Below are 23,916 nucleotides of genomic sequence, written 5' to 3'. Positions count from 1 at the left end.
TTGTCTCATAGGAATGGAAGCCGAATGCGGTGTGCCGTTTTAACAATGCTGTGGCACTGCAGTCCCAGCTGAAACTGAGGAAGGACTGAAGCAGCGGCAGCCGCTGCAAACCTGAAGAGAAGGGGAGGGGGAGGACGAGGACAGAGTTTTTTTTTTTTTTTAAATGATAAACTTCCCTTACTGCCGTCTCCGCTGCCTCGCTCCTGTTCCCTCGATGTGGTGACCTAGCATTCACTGGGACACCAGCACAGGCTCCCCAGCAATCCTGGCGCTGCTTTCATACTAAACCTAGCATTAAAGCAGCACCAGGATCGGTCCGAGTGGCTCAAACTGCTGCTCAGACACAACCATGGGGTTTGTGCAGTTTCTCCAGCCCGGCTGTTAAACACAGTCGGACTGGAGAAACCGAAGTTGTCATGTGTGTTTGACTGCCCTGAGACGGCCGGCCCAACACACATGCGCACTTAGATGCACTCTCTCCTGCGGTCTACTCCCGCCTGCCATGGCCAAGCCCCCCCTGCAATGCTGGTTGAGCCAGCAGCAGAAAAATAAAACGACTATGGTTTTATTTTTCTGCTGCTAGCTCAGCCAGGGGGCAGTGGCGGCCACTGCATATGTGAAGTAGGAGGGCAAGAGGTGGGGGAAGGAACGACAAATGACAGGGAAAACATTTTCTTTTTAAAAGAAAAGAAACCAATTACCTTGTGCCACCCGTCTCCCGTCGCTGTCTCCTGCCACCTCGATCCTCTTCTGGTGTCCCCAGATCCTGGTGCTGCTTACATGATAAACATAGTATGTAGGCAACGTCAAGATTGGCCTGAGCAGCAGTCATTGCCGCTCAGACACAAGCCTGGGGTCTGTGCTGTTTCTCCTGCCTGGCAGTGTACACAGCCGGGTTGGAGGAAACCTATGTGCGCATGGGTGATTGGCTGCCCTGAGACGCCAGCCAAACACACATGCGCACTTAGGTGCACTCTCTCCCACCTCCCCCATCCCTGTGGCCCAGCCCCGCCCCTCCCTGCACCTGCTGGCTGAGCCAGCAGATGAAAAATGAAAAACAAAACTATAGCAAGCTATTGTTTAATTTTTCATCTGCTGGCTCATCCAGGGGTGTAATGCCCCTCCGCTACTGCGGAGGATCCGCCCGTGATAGTGGTGGTGACGCTCCTTCACCATAGCAAAGGAGCCACACCTGGACTGAAGTTTGAATCAATCAATCCAGTATTGACGTTCCACCCCATTTTACACAAGACTGAGTTGCTGCGTTGCTTAACACCGCATTTGGCATTCATTATTATGAGAGGTTTAAACATGATCATTCAGCTTGAATTCTAGGCATTTCATGGCCATCCTGGTCTCTGTATACAACTGACTTTGAAACTACGTAATTCCTCATGATCCAGCAGTAATCTCAGCCTTGAAAAAGTCCAAGGGACCAAATAACTGTTGGCTACTGCCTTGTGAGGACACAGTCAACACTTATTTGCATTCTTCTGGAAAATGAACCAGCACTTCAAAGAAACATGATTGTATGACTTTGGACTTATTATACGCTATTTTCAGTGTGCTTCGGTACCTCCAAATATTGGTCTCCGTCTTGGTTCTTCCAGGCAGCATTTTTCACCCACAGAGGCAGCGGGATTTGTACCAAGCGAGCACCTGTTTTATCATCACCATTGGACACTATGGGAGTCAGTTGTGAGAAAACTTAACCCGATTATATGTGGCCACTTTCAGGTGTGTGGGGTCTCCAGCATTGACACTGTACACAGATGTTTCTATCTTTATAGGAAACCACAAGTGTTCTTGTTTGTATTTAAAAAAGCTATAAATATAAAATAGTTTATTGGTTCCATGAAGAGCAGCCGGAGAATATACAAGAGGGATGGTTTTGTGCAACTGCTGACGAGTAGCAGTCTCACATCAGAGACGTGATGTGCTAATGACTAATAAAAAGTAATCTGATCTGTTGCTGCTGAGTCATCGTCAACGAAAACCACCAAAATATTATTTCAGTGTAGTGTAATTACGACTGCCTCAGTTTTATGCATTACGCGAGCAGTCGGTCACCAATTTATTTAGCGCAAAAACATTTCTTATTGATGCACGTACATTTTTAAACTGAAGTGTCATATCATAGCTGTAGCGGCAATACTACCAGTTTAGGCGGTTTTATAAACCAAGGTTTACTTTCTCCTACTTAAAACGTTTTGCAAAATAATGTACATTAAATGGGAAGGCAGTTTTCCTTAATTGTGTACTATTTGCTGCCTAATGTTGACATGTAAGCAATGACTGACACCTAGAGACTCGAAAAGCGCCATATCAGTACAATATTTGTATGAGGTTGCACTTTAAATCCACGTACAACTGAAATAAAGCAATCTTAGCTCATCTGAGCGTAGTGTGATAGTAGATCACATATGGATAGAATACGTTTGGAAAGTGTAATTTTCATGATTACATTACATATATCATATAAATTCAAGCTGAAGTAGGGAAGGACAACAAGGTCGTATAGAGCAAAGCTGAAGACAACAATTTGCTTAACAATCTGTAAATATACCCTCTTTATTATGTTTGGCCAACTAATGGAACTACTGACTGGTGCGTAAAGTGTAACTTTTCTCACCTGACATTCCAACCGATGAAGACATGAGTAACATGGGCCAATCAACGACATGAGAACTGTGGTTTGTGGAAAATTCTGGTGAAGTGCGTGAAGAATTATTGGACAGAGATAACGATGCACCAATTATTACCCAATGAGGAATTAGGAGTAAATTATACAGTTTTGATTTAACCACATGACCCGAGAAGAAACCAGCAATTTATTGGACATTCCACTCCAAGCCATTCCTTGCCATTCTACTGAGCCCTTTAGGCCATTTCCTTTGAGACTTTGCCGTTTGTTCGTCCTGATACTCTAAACCACCCTTTACTTATTCCTTACCTGATACTTACCTCTCTTCTATATGAGGGGAGTTCTTGTTCCTTAGCTATGCCATACTGAGACTTTGCCCTGTCCTATCTTTGCTGATGATGAAAACGACTGATGTCCTGAGGACGAAGACTGACGCTGTTTCCTGATCCATTGGATGGGTAACTATCTGAAGAAAATTTTAATTGTCGGTTTGCCTTTTCTTTCTAGGTACCAACTGCTCTTTGATAGCGGCCATAGTTAGATGTTTTCCAAATTTGTGTTTGCTGAATTGATTTGCATGAAGCCCAACATGCTGATGCTAATTCAAGGTTAGTTAAGGTGTTCACTAAAATCTGACGCAAGTAGACAAATGACTGAGTTCTTGCTTTGTTGAATCATGCACTACTGAGACTTTGCTAAATTGCTTCTTATTAATGATGTGTTAATACTGAGTGAATATTCTACATGCATTGCTTAATTGCATTTCTAATTGCAAATTTGAACAGTTACTAATGAGATGAATTTCCGATGAGATTAACAGAAATGACTTTAGATTGTAACCAATAGGGAAATAAGTATCCTAACACTTAACTAAATTGGTGTTTTTATTCATGACTGAAAGGTCATGGTGTGTTCACTTTATTTACTCTCATTAAAGGTTATTGATTAGCATGATGATTAGTTATTGCGATTGTTGTTGAGATATTGATCCATTGATTTGTGTTGCCAAAAGACATCTCGTACTGGGAAGTCCCCGAACGTGGTCCAAAAGTTCATCGACCTAGGCGTGTCTCCTTGTAAGTTTACTTATCAAGGCTGTGATGCTCTATCACTAATAAAAAGTCATCTGATCTGTTGCTGCTGAGTCATCGTCAACTAAAACCACCAAGATATTACTTCAATGTAGAGTGATTACGACTGCCTCAGTTTTATTCGTTACGTGAGCAGTCGGACAGCAATTTATTTAGCGCAAAAATATTTCTTGTTGATGCACGTACGTTTTTAAACTGAAGTGTCATAGCTGTAGCGGCAATACTCCCAGTTTAGGCGGTTTTATAAACTAAGTTTTACTTTCTCCTACTTAAAACGTTTTGCAGAACAATGCACATTAAATGGAAAGGCAGTTTTCCTTATTTGTGTACTATTTGCTGGCTAATGTTGACATGTAAGCACCCCAACAATGAATGACACCTAGAGACTCGAAAGCACCATACCAGTAAAATATTTGTATGAAATTGCACTTTAAATCCACGTACAACTGAAATAAAGCAATCTTAGCTCATTTGAGGGTAGTGTGACAGTAGATCACATATGGATAGAACACGTTTGGAATGTGTAATTTTCATGATTCCATTACATATATCATATAAATTCAAGCTGAAGTAGGGAAGGACAACAAGGTCATTTAGAGCAAAGCTGAAGACAACAAGTTGTCATAACAATCTGTAAATATATGCTCTTTATTATGTGTGGACAACTATCACCTCATAGAACACATTTCGGCTACTATATTTTTTCCTCCTGAAAACTGACCTTTACACGACAAGGTGGCTGAGTGGTTAAGGCGATGGACTGCTAATCCGTTGTGCTCTGCATGCGTGGGTTCGAATCCCACCCTTGTTGGTTTATTATTGTGTGTTTACTTTTTAATATGCGGTATGTCTGGTTTAACCCTATTTTATGTGAAAGTTAAATTACGTATCCCATGGTATTTCCGACAGTACAATGCCTCGGTTTGGAAACACCGCTCAGGTGAGCACTGTGCTTAGGCATTACTGTAAACAGCGCCGGCCAGGTTCTGTGCATGAATCACAAATTCTTTCCTCAGGCGGAGGGTTGTTAAGTTGGGGGACGTAGAAGTTTGCAATATATTGTGTAATGAAACTGCATAGAAAATGTGTTAATGTAGAAATAATGCACGCGTTTAAAATGTGCCCACGGGGAGTGGCTACCAATGTATACGAAGACTAATGAAAGTTATTAATGCTGAATTAATTATGTACTGATGTTTTGAACTTGTATTAACATATCAAAATTGGAGTTATGTATTAGGACTTTGTACATTAAGCACTAGGCCTTAGTTTAGCGAGGGTCTGGGCCTACATGCCTGGTCTCATATTAAACTGTGTTTTTCTAACGTGCAATGTGCTGTTTTTCTGAAGGACACGAAACTGTACTTTTCCAGAAGCTAGAGATGTGTGTAGCTGTAGAAAATTCTTTCTCATGGGAACCGACTTGCTCAAGGAGACATTCTTGCTGAATGCAACAGTGTAATTCGTAACAGGTGCAAGGTTGCCTGGAGTAGGAGAAAACAATGGAACTACTGACTGGTGCGTAAAGTGTAACTTTTCTTACCTGACATTCCAACCGATGAAGACGTCAATAACATGGGCCAATCAACGACATGTGAACTATGGTTTGTGGAAAATTCTGGTGAAATGCGTGAATAATTATTGGACAGAGATAACGATGCACAAATTATTATCCAACGAGGAATTAGGAGTAAATTAGACAGTTTTGATTTAACCATATGACCTGAGCAGAAATCAGCTATTTATTGGACATTCCACTCCAACCCATTCTTTGCCATTCTACTGAGCCATTTAGGCCATTTCCTTTGAGACTTTGCCGTTTGTTCGTCCTGATACTCTAAACCACCCTTTACTTATTCCTTACCTGATACTCATATCTCCTCTATATGAGGGGAGTTCTTGTTCCTCAGCTATGCAATACAGATGCTTTGCCCTGTCCTATCTTTGCTGATGGTGAAAACGACTGATGGCCTGAGGACAAAGACTGACGCTGTTTGCTGATCCGTTGGATGGGTAACTATCTGATGAAAATTGTAATTGTCGGCTTGCCTTTTCTTTCTCGGTACCAACTGCTCTTTGATAGAGGCCATAGTTAGATGTTTTCCAAATTTGTGTTTGCTAAATTGTTTTGCATGAAGCCCAACATGCTGATGCTAATTTGAGGTTAGTTAAGGTGTTCACTAAAATCTGACGCAAATAGACAAATTACTGAGTTCTTGCTTTTTTGAATCATGCACTACTGAGACTTTGCTAAGTTGGTTCTTATTAATGATGTGTTAATACTGAGTGAATATTCTCCATGCATTGATTAATTGCATTTCTAATTGCAAATCTGAAGAGTTACTAATGAGATGAATTGCCGATGACATTAACAGAAATGACTTTAGATTGTAACCAATAGGGAAATAAGTATCCTAACACTTAACTAAATTGGTGTTTTTATTCATGACTGAAAGGTCATGGTGTGTTCACTTTATTGACTCTCATTAAAGGTTATTGATTAGCATGATGATTAGTTATTGCGATTGTTGTTGAGATATTGATCCATTGATTTGTGATGCCAAAAGACATCTCGTACTGGGAAGTCCCCGAACGTAGTCCAAAAGGTTCATCGACCTAGGCGTGTCTCCTTGTAAGTTTTCTTATCAAGGCCGTGATGCGCTATCACTAATAAAAAGTCATCTGATCTGTTGCTGCTGAGTCATCGTCAACGAAAGCCACCAAGATATTACTTCAATGTGGTGTAATTACGACTGCCTCAGTTTTATGCGTTACGTGAGCAGTCGGACAGCAATTTATTTAGCGCAAAAATATTTCTTGTTGATGCACGTACGTTTTTAAACTGAAGTGTCAAAGCTGTAGCGGCAATACTCCCAGTTTAGGCGGTTTTATAAACTAAGTTTTACTTTCTCCTACTTAAAACGTTTTGCAGAACAATGCACATTAAATGGGAAGGCAGTTTTCCTTATTTGTGTACTATTTGCTGCCTAATGTTGACATGTAAGCACCCCAACAATGAATGACACCTAGAGACTCGAAAGCACCATACCAGTAAAATATTTGTATGAAATTGCACTTTAAATCCACGTACAACTGAAATAAAGCAATCTTAGCTCATTTGAGGGTAGTGTGACAGTAGATCACATATGGATAGAACACGTTTGGAATGTGTAATTTTCATGATTCCATTACATATATCATATAAATTCAAGCTGAAGTAGGGAAGGACAACAAGGTCATTTAGAGCAAAGCTGAAGACAACAAGTTGGCATAACAATCTGTAAATATATGCTCTTTATTATGTGTGGACAACTATCACCTCATAGAACACATTTCGGCTACTATATTTTTTCCTCCTGAAAACTGACCTTTACATGACAAGGTGGCCGAGTGATTAAGGCGATGGACTGCTAATCCATTGTGCTCTGCATGCGTGGGTTCGAATCTCACCCTTGTCGGTTTATTATTGTGTGTTTCCTTTTTAATATGCGGTATGTCTGGTTTAACCCTATTTTATGTGAAAGTTAAATTACGTATCCCATGGTATTTCCGACAGTACAATGCCTCGGTTTGGAAACACCGCTCAGGTGAGCACTGTGCTTAGGCATTACTGTAAACAGCGCGGGCCGGGTTCTGTGCATGAATCACAAATTCTTTCCTCAGGCGGAGGGTTGTTAAGTTGGGGGACGTAGAAGTTTGCAATATATTGTGTAATGAAACTGCATAGAAAATGTGTTAATGTAGAAATAATGCACGCGTTTAAAATGTGCCCACGGGGAGTGGCTAACAATGTATACGAAGACTAATGAAAGTTATTAATGCTGAATTAATTATGTACTGATGTTTTGAACTTGTATTAACATATCAAAATTGGAGTTATGTATTAGGAGTTTGTACATTAAGCACTAGACCTTAGTTGAGCGAGGGTCTGGGCCTACATGCCTGGTCTCATATTAAACAGTGTTTTTCTAACGTGCAATGTGCTGTTTTCCTGAAGGACACGAAACTGTACTTTTCCAGAAGCTAGAGATGTGTGTAGCTGTAGTAAATTCTTTCTCATGGGACCCGACTTGCTCAAGGAGACATTCTTGCTGAATGCAACAGTGTAATTCGTAACAGGTGCAAGGTTGCCTGGAGTAGGAGAAAACAATGGAACTTCTGACTGGTGCGTAAAGTGTAACTTTTCTTACCTGACATTCCAACCGATGAAGACGTCAATAACATGGGCCAATCAACGACATGTGAACTATGGTTTGTGGAAAATTCTGGTGAAATGCGTGAATAATTATTGGACAGAGATAACGATGCACAAATTATTATCCAACGAGGAATTAGGAGTAAATTAGACAGTTTTGATTTAACCATATGACCTGAGCAGAGATCAGCTATTTATTGGACATTCCACTCAAACCCATTCTTTGCCATTCTACTGAGCCATTTAGGCCATTTCCTTTGAGACTTTGCCGTTTGTTCGTCCTGATACTCTAAACCACCCTTTACTTATTCCTTACCTGATACTCATATCTCCTCTATATGAGGGGAGTTCTTGTTCCTCAGCTATGCAATACAGAGGCTTTGCCCTGTCCTATCTTTGCTGATGGTGAAAACGACTGATGGCCTGAGGACAAAGACTGACGGTGTTTGCTGATCCGTTGGATGGGTAACTATCTGATGAAAATTGTAATTGTCGGCTTGCCTTTTATTTCTCGGTACCAGCTGCTCTTTGATAGAGGCCATAGTTAGATGTTTTCCAAATTTGTGTTTGCTAAATTGTTTTGCATGAAGCCCAACATGCTGATGCTAATTTGAGGTTAGTTAAGGTGTTCACTAAAATCTGACGCAAATAGACAAATTACTGAGTTCTTGCTTTTTTGAATCATGCACTACTGAGACTTTGCTAAGTTGGTTCTTATTAATGATGTGTTAATACTGAGTGAATATTCTCCATGCATTGATTAATTGCATTTCTAATTGCAAATCTGAAGAGTTACTAATGAGATGAATTGCCGATGAGATTAACAGAAATGACTTTAGATTGTAACTAATAGGGAAATAAGTATCCTAACACTTAACTAAATTGGTGTTTTTATTCATGACTGAAAGGTCATGGTCTGTTCACTTTATTGACTCTCATTAAAGGTTATTGATTAGCATGATGATTAGTTATTGCGATTGTTGTTGAGATATTGATCCATTGATTTGTGATGCCAAAAGACATCTCGTACTGGGAAGTCCCCGAACGTAGTCCAAAAGGTTAATCGACCTAGGCGTGTCTCCTTGTAAGTTTACTTATCAAGGCCGCGATGCGCTATCACTAATAAAAAGTCATCTGATCTGTTGCTGCTGAGTCATCGTCAACGAAAACCACCAAGATATTACTTCAATGTGGTGTAATTACGACTGCCTCAGTTTTATGCGTACGTGAGCAGTCGGACAGCAATTTATTTAGCGCAAAAATATTTCTTGTTGATGCACGTACGTTTTTAAACTGAAGTGTCAAAGCTGTAGCGGCAATACTCCCAGTTTAGGCGGTTTTATAAACTAAGTTTTACTTTCTCCTACTTAAAACGTTTTGCAGAACAGTGCACATTAAATGGAAAGGCAGTTTTCCTTATTTGTGTACTATTTGCTGGCTAATGTTGACATGTAAGCACCCCAACAATGAATGACACCTAGAGACTCGAAAGCACCATACCAGTAAAATATTTGTATGAAATTGCACTTTAAATCCACGTACAACTGAAATAAAGCAATCTTAGCTCATTTGAGGGTAGTGTGACAGTAGATCACATATGGATAGAACACGTTTGGAATGTGTAATTTTCATGATTCCATTACATATATCATATAAATTCAAGCTGAAGTAGGGAAGGACAACAAGGTCATTTAGAGCAAAGCTGAAGACAACAAGTTGTCATAACAATCTGTAAATATATGCTCTTTATTATGTGTGGACAACTATCACCTCATAGAACACATTTCGGCTACTATATTTTTTCCTCCTGAAAACTGACCTTTACACGACAAGGTGGCTGAGTGGTTAAGGCGATGGACTGCTAATCCGTTGTGCTCTGCATGCGTGGGTTCGAATCCCACCCTTGTTGGTTTATTATTGTGTGTTTACTTTTTAATATGCGGTATGTCTGGTTTAACCCTATTTTATGTGAAAGTTAAATTACGTATCCCATGGTATTTCCGACAGTACAATGCCTCGGTTTGGAAACACCGCTCAGGTGAGCACTGTGCTTAGGCATTACTGTAAACAGCGCCGGCCAGGTTCTGTGCATGAATCACAAATTCTTTCCTCAGGCGGAGGGTTGTTAAGTTGGGGGACGTAGAAGTTTGCAATATATTGTGTAATGAAACTGCATAGAAAATGTGTTAATGTAGAAATAATGCACGCGTTTAAAATGTGCCCACGGGGAGTGGCTACCAATGTATACGAAGACTAATGAAAGTTATTAATGCTGAATTAATTATGTACTGATGTTTTGAACTTGTATTAACATATCAAAATTGGAGTTATGTATTAGGAGTTTGTACATTAAGCACTAGGCCTTAGTTTAGCGAGGGTCTGGGCATACATGCCTGGTCTCATATTAAACTGTGTTTTTCTAACGTGCAATGTGCTGTTTTTCTGAAGGACACGAAACTGTACTTTTCCAGAAGCTAGAGATGTGTGTAGCTGTAGAAAATTCTTTCTCATGGGAACCGACTTGCTCAAGGAGACATTCTTGCTGAATGCAACAGTGTAATTCGTAACAGGTGCAAGGTTGCCTGGAGTAGGAGAAAACAATGGAACTACTGACTGGTGCGTAAAGTGTAACTTTTCTTACCTGACATTCCAACCGATGAAGACGTCAATAACATGGGCCAATCAACGACATGTGAACTATGGTTTGTGGAAAATTCTGGTGAAATGCGTGAATAATTATTGGACAGAGATAACGATGCACAAATTATTATCCAACGAGGAATTAGGAGTAAATTAGACAGTTTTGATTTAACCATATGACCTGAGCAGAAATCAGCTATTTATTGGACATTCCACTCCAACCCATTCTTTGCCATTCTACTGAGCCATTTAGGCCATTTCCTTTGAGACTTTGCCGTTTGTTCGTCCTGATACTCTAAACCACCCTTTACTTATTCCTTACCTGATACTCATATCTCCTCTATATGAGGGGAGTTCTTGTTCCTCAGCTATGCAATACAGATGCTTTGCCCTGTCCTATCTTTGCTGATGGTGAAAACGACTGATGGCCTGAGGACAAAGACTGACGCTGTTTGCTGATCCGTTGGATGGGTAACTATCTGATGAAAATTGTAATTGTCGGCTTGCCTTTTCTTTCTCGGTACCAACTGCTCTTTGATAGAGGCCATAGTTAGATGTTTTCCAAATTTGTGTTTGCTAAATTGTTTTGCATGAAGCCCAACATGCTGATGCTAATTTGAGGTTAGTTAAGGTGTTCACTAAAATCTGACGCAAATAGACAAATTACTGAGTTCTTGCTTTTTTGAATCATGCACTACTGAGACTTTGCTAAGTTGGTTCTTATTAATGATGTGTTAATACTGAGTGAATATTCTCCATGCATTGATTAATTGCATTTCTAATTGCAAATCTGAAGAGTTACTAATGAGATGAATTGCCGATGACATTAACAGAAATGACTTTAGATTGTAACCAATAGGGAAATAAGTATCCTAACACTTAACTAAATTGGTGTTTTTATTCATGACTGAAAGGTCATGGTGTGTTCACTTTATTGACTCTCATTAAAGGTTATTGATTAGCATGATGATTAGTTATTGCGATTGTTGTTGAGATATTGATCCATTGATTTGTGATGCCAAAAGACATCTCGTACTGGGAAGTCCCCGAACGTAGTCCAAAAGGTTCATCGACCTAGGCGTGTCTCCTTGTAAGTTTTCTTATCAAGGCCGTGATGCGCTATCACTAATAAAAAGTCATCTGATCTGTTGCTGCTGAGTCATCGTCAACGAAAGCCACCAAGATATTACTTCAATGTGGTGTAATTACGACTGCCTCAGTTTTATGCGTTACGTGAGCAGTCGGACAGCAATTTATTTAGCGCAAAAATATTTCTTGTTGATGCACGTACGTTTTTAAACTGAAGTGTCAAAGCTGTAGCGGCAATACTCCCAGTTTAGGCGGTTTTATAAACTAAGTTTTACTTTCTCCTACTTAAAACGTTTTGCAGAACAATGCACATTAAATGGGAAGGCAGTTTTCCTTATTTGTGTACTATTTGCTGCCTAATGTTGACATGTAAGCACCCCAACAATGAATGACACCTAGAGACTCGAAAGCACCATACCAGTAAAATATTTGTATGAAATTGCACTTTAAATCCACGTACAACTGAAATAAAGCAATCTTAGCTCATTTGAGGGTAGTGTGACAGTAGATCACATATGGATAGAACACGTTTGGAATGTGTAATTTTCATGATTCCATTACATATATCATATAAATTCAAGCTGAAGTAGGGAAGGACAACAAGGTCATTTAGAGCAAAGCTGAAGACAACAAGTTGGCATAACAATCTGTAAATATATGCTCTTTATTATGTGTGGACAACTATCACCTCATAGAACACATTTCGGCTACTATATTTTTTCCTCCTGAAAACTGACCTTTACATGACAAGGTGGCCGAGTGGTTAAGGCGATGGACTGCTAATCCATTGTGCTCTGCATGCGTGGGTTCGAATCTCACCCTTGTCGGTTTATTATTGTGTGTTTCCTTTTTAATATGCGGTATGTCTGGTTTAACCCTATTTTATGTGAAAGTTAAATTACGTATCCCATGGTATTTCCGACAGTACAATGCCTCGGTTTGGAAACACCGCTCAGGTGAGCACTGTGCTTAGGCATTACTGTAAACAGCGCGGGCCGGGTTCTGTGCATGAATCACAAATTCTTTCCTCAGGCGGAGGGTTGTTAAGTTGGGGGACGTAGAAGTTTGCAATATATTGTGTAATGAAACTGCATAGAAAATGTGTTAATGTAGAAATAATGCACGCGTTTAAAATGTGCCCACGGGGAGTGGCTAACAATGTATACGAAGACTAATGAAAGTTATTAATGCTGAATTAATTATGTACTGATGTTTTGAACTTGTATTAACATATCAAAATTGGAGTTATGTATTAGGAGTTTGTACATTAAGCACTAGACCTTAGTTGAGCGAGGGTCTGGGCCTACATGCCTGGTCTCATATTAAACAGTGTTTTTCTAACGTGCAATGTGCTGTTTTCCTGAAGGACACGAAACTGTACTTTTCCAGAAGCTAGAGATGTGTGTAGCTGTAGTAAATTCTTTCTCATGGGACCCGACTTGCTCAAGGAGACATTCTTGCTGAATGCAACAGTGTAATTCGTAACAGGTGCAAGGTTGCCTGGAGTAGGAGAGAACAATGGAACTACTGACTGGTGCGTAAAGTGTAACTTTTCTTACCTGACATTCCAACCGATGAAGACGTCAATAACATGGGCCAATCAACGACATGTGAACTATGGTTTGTGGAAAATTCTGGTGAAATGCGTGAATAATTATTGGACAGAGATAACGATGCACAAATTATTATCCAACGAGGAATTAGGAGTAAATTAGACAGTTTTGATTTAACCATATGACCTGAGCAGAAATCAGCTATTTATTGGACATTCCACTCAAACCCATTCTTTGCCATTCTACTGAGCCATTTAGGCCATTTCCTTTGAGACTTTGCCGTTTGTTCGTCCTGATACTCTAAACCACCCTTTACTTATTCCTTACCTGATACTCATATCTCCTCTATATGAGGGGAGTTCTTGTTCCTCAGCTATGCAATACAGAGGCTTTGCCCTGTCCTATCTTTGCTGATGGTGAAAACGACTGATGGCCTGAGGACAAAGACTGACGGTGTTTGCTGATCCGTTGGATGGGTAACTATCTGATGAAAATTGTAATTGTCGGCTTGCCTTTTATTTCTCGGTACCAGCTGCTCTTTGATAGAGGCCATAGTTAGATGTTTTCCAAATTTGTGTTTGCTAAATTGTTTTGCATGAAGCCCAACATGCTGATGCTAATTTGAGGTTAGTTAAGGTGTTCACTAAAATCTGACGCAAATAGACAAATTACTGAGTTCTTGCTTTTTTGAATCATGCACTACTGAGACTTTGCTAAGTTGGTTCTTATTAATGATGTGTTAATACTGAGTGAATATTCTCCATGCATTGATTAATTGCATTTCTAATTGCAAATCTGAAGAGTTACTAATGAGATGAATTGCCGATGAGATTAACAGAAATGACTTTAGATTGTAACTAATAGGGAAATAAGTATCCTAACACTTAACTAAATTGGTGTTTTTATTCATGACTGAAAGGTCATGGTCTGTTCACTTTATTGACTCTCATTAAAGGTTATTGATTAGCATGATGATTAGTTATTGCGATTGTTGTTGAGATATTGATCCATTGATTTGTGATGCCAAAAGACATCTCGTACTGGGAAGTCCCCGAACGTAGTCCAAAAGGTTAATCGACCTAGGCGTGTCTCCTTGTAAGTTTACTTATCAAGGCCGCGATGCGCTATCACTAATAAAAAGTCATCTGATCTGTTGCTGCTGAGTCATCGTCAACGAAAACCACCAAGATATTACTTCAATGTGGTGTAATTACGACTGCCTCAGTTTTATGCGTTACGTGAGCAGTCGGACAGCAATTTATTTAGCGCAAAAATATTTCTTGTTGATGCACGTACGTTTTTAAACTGAAGTGTCTAAGCTGTAGCGGCAATACTCCCAGTTTAGGCGGTTTTATAAACTAAGTTTTACTTTCTCCTACTTAAAACGTTTTGCAGAACAATGCACATTAAATGGGAAGGCAGTTTTCCTTATTTGTGTACTATTTGCTGCCTAATGTTGACATGTAAGCACCCCAACAATGAATGACACCTAGAGACTCGAACGCACCATACCAGTAAAATATTTGTATGAAATTGCACTTTAAATCCACGTACAACTGAAATAAAGCAATCTTAGCTCATTTGAGGGTAGTGTGACAGTAGATCACATATGGATAGAACACGTTTGGAATGTGTAATTTTCATGATTCCATTAAATATATCATATAAATTCAAGCTGAAGTAGGGAAGGACAACAAGGTCATTTAGAGCAAAGCTGAAGACAACAAGTTGCCATAACAATCTGTAAATATATGCTCTTTATTATGTGTGGACAACAATCACCTCATTGAACACATTTCGGCTACTATATTTTTTCCTCCTGAAAAGTGACCTTTACACGACAAGGTGGCCGAGTGGTTAAGGCGATGGACTGCTAATCCATTGTGCTCTGCATGCGTTGGTTCGAATCCCACCCTTGTTGGTTTATTATTGTGTGTTTACTTTTTAATATGCTATATGTCTGGTTTAACCCTATTTTATGTGAAAGTTAAATTACGTATCCCATGGTATTTCCGACAGTACAATGGCTCGGTTTGGAAACACCGCTCAGGTGAGCACTGTGCTTAGACATTACTGTAAACAGCGCCGGCCGGGTTCTGTGCATGAATCACAAATTCTTTCCTCAGGCGGAGGATTGTTAAGTTGGGGGACGTAGAAGTTTGCAATATATTGTGTAATGAAACTGCATAGAAAATGTGTTAATGTAGAAATAATGCACGCGTTTAAAATGTGCCCATGGGGAGTGGCTACCAATGTATACGAATACTAATGAAAGTTATTAATGCTGAATTAATTATGTACTGATGTTTTGAACTTGTATAAACATATCAAAATTGGAGTTATGTATTAGGAGTTTGTACATTAAGCACTAGGCCTTAGTTTAGCGAGGGTCTGGGCCTACCTGCCTGGTCTCATATTAAACTGTGTTTTTCTAACGTGCAATGTGCTGTTTTCATGAAGGACACGAAACTGTACTTTTCCAGAAGCTAGAGATGTGTGTAGCTGTAGTAAATTCTTTCTCATGGGACCCAACTTGCTCAAGGAGACATTCTTGCTGAATGCAACAGTGTAATTCGTAACAGGTGCAAGGTTGCCTGGAGTAGGAGAAAACAATGGAACTACTGACTGGTGCGTAAAGTGTAACTTTTCTTACCTGACATTCCAACCGATGAAGACGTCAATAACATGGGCCAATCAACGACATGTGAAATATGGTTTGTGGAAAATTCTGGTGAAATGCGTGAATAATTATTGGACAGAGATAACGATGCACAAATTATTATCCAACGAGGAATTAGGAGTAAATTAGACAGTTTTGATTAAACATATGACCTGAGCAGAAATCAGCTATTTATTGGACATTCCACTCCAACCCATTCTTTGCCATTCTACTGAGCCATTTAGGCCATTTCCTTTGAGACTTTGCCGTTTGTTCGTCCTGATACTCTAAACCACCCTTTACTTATTCCTTACCTGATACTCATATCTCCTCTATATGAGGGGAGTTCTTGTTCCTCAGCTATGCAATACAGAGGCTTTGCCCTGTACTATCTTTGCTGATGGTGAAAACGACTGATGCCCTGAGGACAAAGACTGACGCTGTTTGCTGATCCGTTGGATGGGTAACTATCTGATGAAAATTGTAATTGTCGGCTTGCCTTTTCTTTCTCGGTACCAACTGCTCTTTGATAGAGGCCATAGTTAGATGTTTTCCAAATTTGTGTTTGCTAAATTGTTTTGCATGAAGCCCAACATGCTGATTCTAATTTGAGGTTAGTTAAGGTGTTCACTAAAATCTGACGCAAATAGACAAATTACTGAGTTCTTGCTTTTTTGAATCATGCACTACTGAGACTTTGCTAAGTTGGTTCTTATTAATGATGTGTTAATACTGAGTGAATATTCTCCATGCATTGATTAATTGCATTTCTAATTGCAAATCTGAAGAGTTACTAATGAGATGAATTGCCGATGAAATTAACAGAAATGACTTTAGATTGTAACTAATAGGGAAATAAGTATCCTAACACTTAACTAAATTGGTGTTTTTATTCATGACTGAAAGGTCATGGTGTGTTCACTTTATTGACTCTCATTAAAGGTTATTGATTAGCATGATGATTAGTTATTGCGATTGTTGTTGAGAAATTGATCCATTGATTTGTGATGCCAAAAGACATCTCGTACTGGGAAGTCCCCGAACGTAGTCCAAAAGGTTAATCGACCTAGGCGTGTCTCCTTGTAAGTTTACTTATCAAGGTCGTGATGCGCTATCACTAATAAAAAGTCATCTGATCTGTTGCTGCTGAGTAATCGTCAATGAAAACCACCAAGATATAACTTCAATGAGGTGTAATTACGACTGCCTCAGTTTTATGCGTACGTGAGCAGTCGGACAGCAATTTATTTAGCGCAAAAATATTTCTTGTTGATGCACGTACGTTTTTAAACTGAAGTGTCAAAGCTGTAGCGGCAATACTCCCAGTTTAGGCGGTTTTATAAACTAAGTTTTACTTTCTCCTACTTAAAACGTTTTGCAGAACAGTGCACATTAAATGGGAAGGCAGTTTTCCTTATTTGTGTACTATTTGCTGCCTAATGTTGACATGTAAGCACCCCAACAATGAATGACACCTAGAGACTCGAAAGCACCATACCAGTAAAATATTTGTATGAAATTGCACTTTAAATCCACGTACAACTGAAATAAAGCAATCTTAGCTCATTTGAGGGTAGTGTGACAGTAGATCACATATGGATAGAACACGTTTGGAATGTGTAATTTTCATGATTCCATTCCATATATCATATAAATTCAAGCTGAAGTAGGGAAGGACAACAAGGTCATTTAGAGCAAAGCTGAAGACAACAAGTTGCCATAACAATCTGTAAATATATGCTCTTTATTATGTGTGGACAACTATCATCTCATAGAACACATTTCGGCTACTATATTTTTTCCTCCTGAAAACTGACTTTTACACGACAAGGTGGCCGAGTGGTTAAGGCGATGGACTGCTAATTCATTGTGCCCTGCATGCGTGGGTTCGAATCCCACCCTTGTCGGTTTATTATTGTGTGTTTACTTTTTAATATGCGGTATGTCTAGTTTAACCCTATTTTATGTGAAAGTTAAATTACGTATCCCATGGTATTTCCGACAGTACAATGCCTCGGTTTGGAAACACCGCTCAGGTGAGCACTGTGCTTAGGCATTACTGTAAACAGCGCCGGCCGGGTTCTGTGCATGAATCACAAATTCTTTCCTCAGGCGGAGGGTTGTTAAGTTGGGGGACGTAGAAGTTTGCAATATATTGTGTAATGAAACTGCATAGAAAATGTGTTAATGTAGAAATAATGCACGCGTTTGAAATGTGCCCACGGGGAGTGGCTACCAATGTATACGAAGACTAATGAAAGTTATTAATGCTGAATTAATTATGTACTGATGTTTTGAACTTGTATTAACATATCAAAATTGGTGTTATGTATTAGGAGTTTGTACATTAAGCACTAGGCCTTAGTTTAGCGAGGGTCTGGGCCTACATGCCTGGTCTCATATTAAACTGTGTTTTTCTAACGTGCAATGTGCTGTTTTCCTGAAGGACACGAAACTGTACTTTTCCAGAAGCTAGAGATGTGTGTAGCTGTAGTAAATTCTTTCTCATGGGACCCGACTTGCTCAAGGAGACATTCTTGCTGAATGCAACAGTGTAATTCGTAACAGGTGCAAGGTTGCCTGGAGTAGGAGAAAACAATGGAACTACTGACTGGTGCGTAAAGTGTAACTTTTCTTACCTGACATTCCAACCGATGAAGACGTCAATAACATGGGCCAATCAACGACATGTGAACTATGGTTTGTGGAAAATTCTGGTGAAATGCGTGAATAATTATTGGACAGAGATAAAGATGCACAAACTATTATCCAACGAGAAATTAGGAGTAAATTAGACCGTTTTGATTTAACCATATGAACTGAGCAGAAAACAGCTATTTATTGGACATTCCACTCCAACCCATTCTTTGCCATTCTACTGAGCCATTTAGACCATTTCCTTTGAGACTTTGCCGTTTGTTCGTCCTGATACTCTAAACCACCCTTTACTTATTCCTTACCTGATACTCACATCTCCTCTATATGAGGGGAGTTCTTGTTCCTCAGCTATGCAATACAGAGGCTTTGCCCTGTCCTATCTTTGCTGATGGTGAAAACGACTGATGCCCTGAGGACAAAGACTGACGCGTTTTGCTGATCCGTTGGATGGGTAACTATCTGATGAAAATTGTAATTGTCGGCTTGCCTTTTCTTTCTCGGTACCAACTGCTCTTTGATAGAGGCCATAGTTAGATGTTTTCCAAATTTGTGTTTGCTAAATTGTTTTGCATGAAGCCCAACATGCTGATTCTAATTTGAGGTTAGTTAAGGTGTTCACTAAAATCTGACGCAAATAGACAAATTACTGAGTTCTTGCTTTTTTGAATCATGCACTACTGAGACTTTGCTAAGTTGGTTCTTATTAATGATGTGTTAATACTGAGTGAATATTCTCCATGCATTGATTAATTGCATTTCTAATTGCAAATCTGAAGAGTTACTAATGAGATGAATTGCCGATGAGATTAACAGAAATGACTTTAGATTGTAACCAATAGGGAAATAAGTATCCTAACACTTAACTAAATTGGTGTTTTTATTCATGACTGAAAGGTCATGGTGTGTTCACTTGATTGACTCTCATTAAAGGTTATTGATTAGCATGATGATTAGTTATTGCGATTGTTGTTGAGATATTGATCCATTGATTTGTGATGCCAAAAGACATCTCGTACTGGGAAGTCCCCGAACGTAGTCCAAAAGGTTCATCGACCTAGGCGTGTCTCCTTGTAAGTTTACTTATCAAGGCCGTGATGCGCTATCACTAATAAAAAGTCATCTGATCTGTTGCTGCTGAGTCATCGTCAACGAAAACCACCAAGATATTACTTCAATGTGGTGTAATTACGACTGCCTCAGTTTTATGCGTTACGTCAGCAGTCGGACAGCAATTTATTTAGCGCAAAAATATTTCTTGTTGATGCACGTACGTTTTTAAACTGAAGTGTCAAAGCTGTAGCGGCAATACTCCCAGTTTAGGCGGTTTTATAAACTAAGTTTTACTTTCTCCTACTTAAAACGTTTTGCAGAACAATGCACATTAAATGGGAAGGCAGTTTTCCTTATTTGTGTACTATTTGCTGCCTAATGTTGACATGTAAGCACCCCAACAATGAATGACACCTAGAGACTCGAAAGCTCCATACCAGTAAAATATTTGTATGAAATTGCACTTTAAATCCACGTACAACTGAAATAAAGCAATCTTAGCTCATTTGAGGTTAGTGTGACAGTAGATCACATATGGATAGAACACGTTTGGAATGTGTAATTTTCATGACTCCATTACATATATCATATAAATTCAAGCTGAAGTAGGGAAGGACAACAAGGTCATTTAGAGCAAAGCTGAAGACAACAAGTTGCCATAACAGTCTGTAAATATATGCTCTTTATTATGTGTGGACAACTATCACCTCATAGAACACATTTCGGCTACTATATTTTTTCCTCCTGAAAACTGAACTTTACACGGCAAGGTGGCCGAGTGGTTAAGGCGATGGACTGCTAATCCATTGTGCCCTGCATGCGTGGGTTCGAATCCCACCCTTGTCGGTTTATTATTGTGTGTTTACTTTTTAATATGCGGTATGTCTGGTTTAACCCTATTTTATGTGAAAGTTAAATTACGTATCCCATGGTAATTCCGACAGTACAATGCCTCAGTTTGGAAACACCGCTCAGGTGAGCACTGTGCTTAGGCATTACTGTAAACAGCGCCGGCCGGGTTCTGTGCATGAATCACAAATTCTATCCTCAGGCGGAGGGTTGTTAAGTTAGGGGACGTAGAAGTTTGCAATATATTGTGTAATGAAACTGCATAGAAAATGTGTTAATGTAGAAATAATGCACGCGTTTAAAATGTGCCCACGGGGAGTGGCTACCAATGTATACGAAGACTAATGAAAGTTATTAATGCTGAATTAATTATGTACTGATGTTTTGAACTTGTATTAACATATCAAAATTGGAGTTATGTATTAGGAGTTTGTACATTAAGCACTAGGCCTTAGTTTAGCGAGGGTCTGGGCCTACATGCCTGGTCTCTTATTAAACTGTGTTTTTCTAACGTACAATGTGCTGTTTTCCTGAAGGACACGAAACTGTACTTTTCCAGAAGCTAGAGATGTGTGTAGCTGTAGTAAATTCTTTCTCATGGGACCCGACTTGCTCAAGGAGACATTCTTGCTGAATGCAACAGTGTAATTCGTAACAGGTGCAAGGTTGCCTGGAGTAGGAGAAAACAATGGAACTACTGACTTTTGCGTAAAGTGTAACTTTTCTTACCTGACATTCCAACCGATGAAGACGTCAATAACATGGGCCAATCAACGACATGTGAACTATGGTTTGTGGAAAATTCTAGTGAAATGCGTGAATAATTATTGGACAGAGATAACGATGCACAAATTATTATCCAACGAGGAATTAGGAGTAAATTAGACAGTTTTGATTTAACCATATGACCTGAGCAGAAATCAGCTATTTATTGGACATTCCACTCCAACCCATTCTTTGCCATTCTACTGAGCCATTTAGGCCATTTCCTTTGAGACTTTGCCGTTTGTTCGTCCTGATACTCTAAACCACCCTTTACTTATTCCTTACCTGATACTCATATCTCCTCTATATGAGGGGAGTTCTTGTTCCTCAGCTATGCAATACAGAGGCTTTGCCCTGTCCTATCTTTGCTGATGGTGAAAACGACTGATGCCCTGAGGACAAAGACTGACGCTGTTTGCTGATCCGTTGGATGGGTAACTATCTGATGAAAATTGTAATTGTCGGCTTGCCTTTTCTTTCTCGGTACCAACTGCTCTTTGATAGAGGCCATAGTTAGATGTTTTCCAAATTTGTGTTTGCTAAATTGTTTTGCATGAAGCCCAACATGCTGATTCTAATTTGAGGTTAGTTAAGGTGTTCACTAAAATCTGACGCAAATAGACAAATTACTGAGTTCTTGCTTTTTTGAATCATGCACTACTGAGACTTTGCTAAGTTGGTTCTTATTAATGATGTGTTAATACTGAGTGAATATTCTCCATGCATTGATTAATTGCATTTCTAATTGCAAATCTGAAGAGTTACTAATGAGATGAATTGCCGATGAGATTAACAGAAATGACTTTAGATTGTAACCAATAGGGAAATAAGTATCCTAACACTTAACTAAATTGGTGTTTTTATTCATGACTGAAAGGTCATGGTGTGTTCACTTTATTGACTCTCATTAAAGGTTATTGATTAGCATGATGATTAGTTATTGCGATTGTTGTTGAGATATTGATCCATTGATTTGTGATGCCAAAAGACATCTCGTACTGGGAAGTTCCCGAACGTAGTCCAAAAGGTTAATCGACCTAGGCGTGTTTCCTTGTAAGTTTACTTATCAAGGCCGTGATGCGCTATCACTAATAAAAAGTCATCTGATCTGTTGCTGCTGAGTCATCGTCAACGAAAACCACCAAGATATTACTTCAATGTGGTGTAATTACGACTGCCTCAGTTTTATGCGTTACGTGAGCAGTCGGACAGCAATTTATTTAGCGAAAAAATATTTCTTGTTGATGCACGTACGTTTTTAAACTGAAGTGTCAAAGCTGTAGCGGCAATACTCCCAGTTTAGGCGGTTTTATAAACTAAGTTTTACTTTCTCCTACTTAAAACGTTTTGCAGAACAATGCACATTAAATGGGAAGGCAGTTTTCCTTATTTGTGTACTATTTCCTGCCTAATGTTGACATGTAAGCACCCCAACAATGAATGACACCTAGAGACTCGAAAGCACCATACCAGTAAAATATTTGTATGACATTGCACTTTAAATCCACGTACAACTGAAATAAAGCAATCTTAGCTCATTTGAGGGTAGTGTGACAGTAGATCACATATGGATAGAACACGTTTGGAATGTGTAATTTTCATGATTCCATTACATATATCATATAAATTCAAGCTGAAGTAGGGAAGGACAACAAGGTCATTTAGAGCAAAGCTGAAGACAACAAGTTGCCATAACAATCTGTAAATATATGCTCTTTATTATGTGTGGACAACTATCACCTCATAGAACACATTTCGGCTACTATATTTTTTCCTCCTGAAAACTGCCCTTTACACAACAAGGTGGCTGAGTGGTTAAGGCGATGGACTGCTAATCCATTGTGCTCTGCATGCGTTGGTTCGACTCCCACCCTTGTCGGTTTATTATTGTGTGTTTACTTTTTAATATGCGGTATGTCTGGTTTAACCCTATTTTATGTGAAAGTTAAATTACGTATCCCATGGTATTTCCGACAGTACAATGCCTCGGTTTGGAAACACCGCTCAGGTGAGCACTGTGCTTAGGCATTACTGTAAACAGCGCCGGCCGGGTTCTGTGCATGAATCACAAATTCTATCCTGAGGCGGAGGGTTGTTAAGTTGGGGGACGTAGAAGTTTGCAATATATTGTGTAATGAAACTGCATAGAAAATGTGTTAATGTAGAAATAATGCACACGTTTAAAATGTGCCCACGGGGAGTGGCTACCAATGTATACGATGACTAATGAAAGTTATTAATGCTGAATTAATTATGTACTGATGTTTTGAACTTGTATTAACATATCAAAATTGGAGTTATGTATTAGGAGTTTGTACATTAAGCACTAGGCCTTAGTTTAGCGAGGGTCTGGGCCTACATGCCTGGTCTCTTATTAAACTGTGTTTTTCTAACGTGCAATGTGCTGTTTTCCTGAAGGACACGAAACTGTACTTTTCCAGAAGCTAGAGATGTGTGTAGCTGTAGTAAATTCTTTCTCATGGGACCCGACTTGCTCAAGGAGACATTCTTGCTGAATGCAACAGTGTAATTCGTAACAGGTGCAAGGTTGCCTGGAGTAGGAGAAAACAATGGAAATACTGACTTTTGCGTAAAGTGTAACTTTTCTTACCTGACATTCCAACCGATGAAGACGTAAATAACATGGGCCAATCAACGACATGTGAACTATGGTTTGTGGAAAATTCTAGTGAAATGCGTGAATAATTATTGGACAGAGATAA

The 23,916-nt window shown here is 39.3% G+C and overlaps 8 non-coding genes across 8 annotated transcripts; all 8 read left to right on the top strand.

The window, feature by feature from the left end:
- Positions 1-4,464: 4,464 nt before the first annotated feature.
- Positions 4,465-4,546, top strand: TRNAS-GCU (transfer RNA serine (anticodon GCU)). Its single transcript has one exon. It is a non-coding gene; the product is annotated as a tRNA-Ser (tRNA).
- Positions 4,547-7,111: 2,565 nt separating this feature from the next.
- On the top strand, positions 7,112-7,193 carry TRNAS-GCU (transfer RNA serine (anticodon GCU)). The gene has a single exon. It is a non-coding gene; the product is annotated as a tRNA-Ser (tRNA).
- A 2,564-nt stretch (positions 7,194-9,757) lies between these two features.
- Positions 9,758-9,839, top strand: TRNAS-GCU (transfer RNA serine (anticodon GCU)). The gene has a single exon. It is a non-coding gene; the product is annotated as a tRNA-Ser (tRNA).
- Positions 9,840-12,404: 2,565 nt separating this feature from the next.
- TRNAS-GCU (transfer RNA serine (anticodon GCU)) lies at positions 12,405-12,486 on the top strand. The gene has a single exon. It is a non-coding gene; the product is annotated as a tRNA-Ser (tRNA).
- Positions 12,487-15,051: 2,565 nt separating this feature from the next.
- On the top strand, positions 15,052-15,133 carry TRNAS-GCU (transfer RNA serine (anticodon GCU)). Its single transcript has one exon. It is a non-coding gene; the product is annotated as a tRNA-Ser (tRNA).
- A 2,563-nt stretch (positions 15,134-17,696) lies between these two features.
- On the top strand, positions 17,697-17,778 carry TRNAS-GCU (transfer RNA serine (anticodon GCU)). The gene has a single exon. It is a non-coding gene; the product is annotated as a tRNA-Ser (tRNA).
- A 2,565-nt stretch (positions 17,779-20,343) lies between these two features.
- TRNAS-GCU (transfer RNA serine (anticodon GCU)) lies at positions 20,344-20,425 on the top strand. The gene has a single exon. It is a non-coding gene; the product is annotated as a tRNA-Ser (tRNA).
- Positions 20,426-22,990: 2,565 nt separating this feature from the next.
- Positions 22,991-23,072, top strand: TRNAS-GCU (transfer RNA serine (anticodon GCU)). The gene has a single exon. It is a non-coding gene; the product is annotated as a tRNA-Ser (tRNA).
- The last annotated feature ends 844 nt before the right edge of the window (positions 23,073-23,916 follow it).

Source organism: Pleurodeles waltl, chromosome 12 (genome assembly GCF_031143425.1).
Source record: "Pleurodeles waltl isolate 20211129_DDA chromosome 12, aPleWal1.hap1.20221129, whole genome shotgun sequence".
Classification (NCBI taxonomy): domain Eukaryota; kingdom Metazoa; phylum Chordata; class Amphibia; order Caudata; family Salamandridae; genus Pleurodeles; species Pleurodeles waltl.
This window is presented reverse-complemented; position numbering and strand designations above follow the sequence as displayed.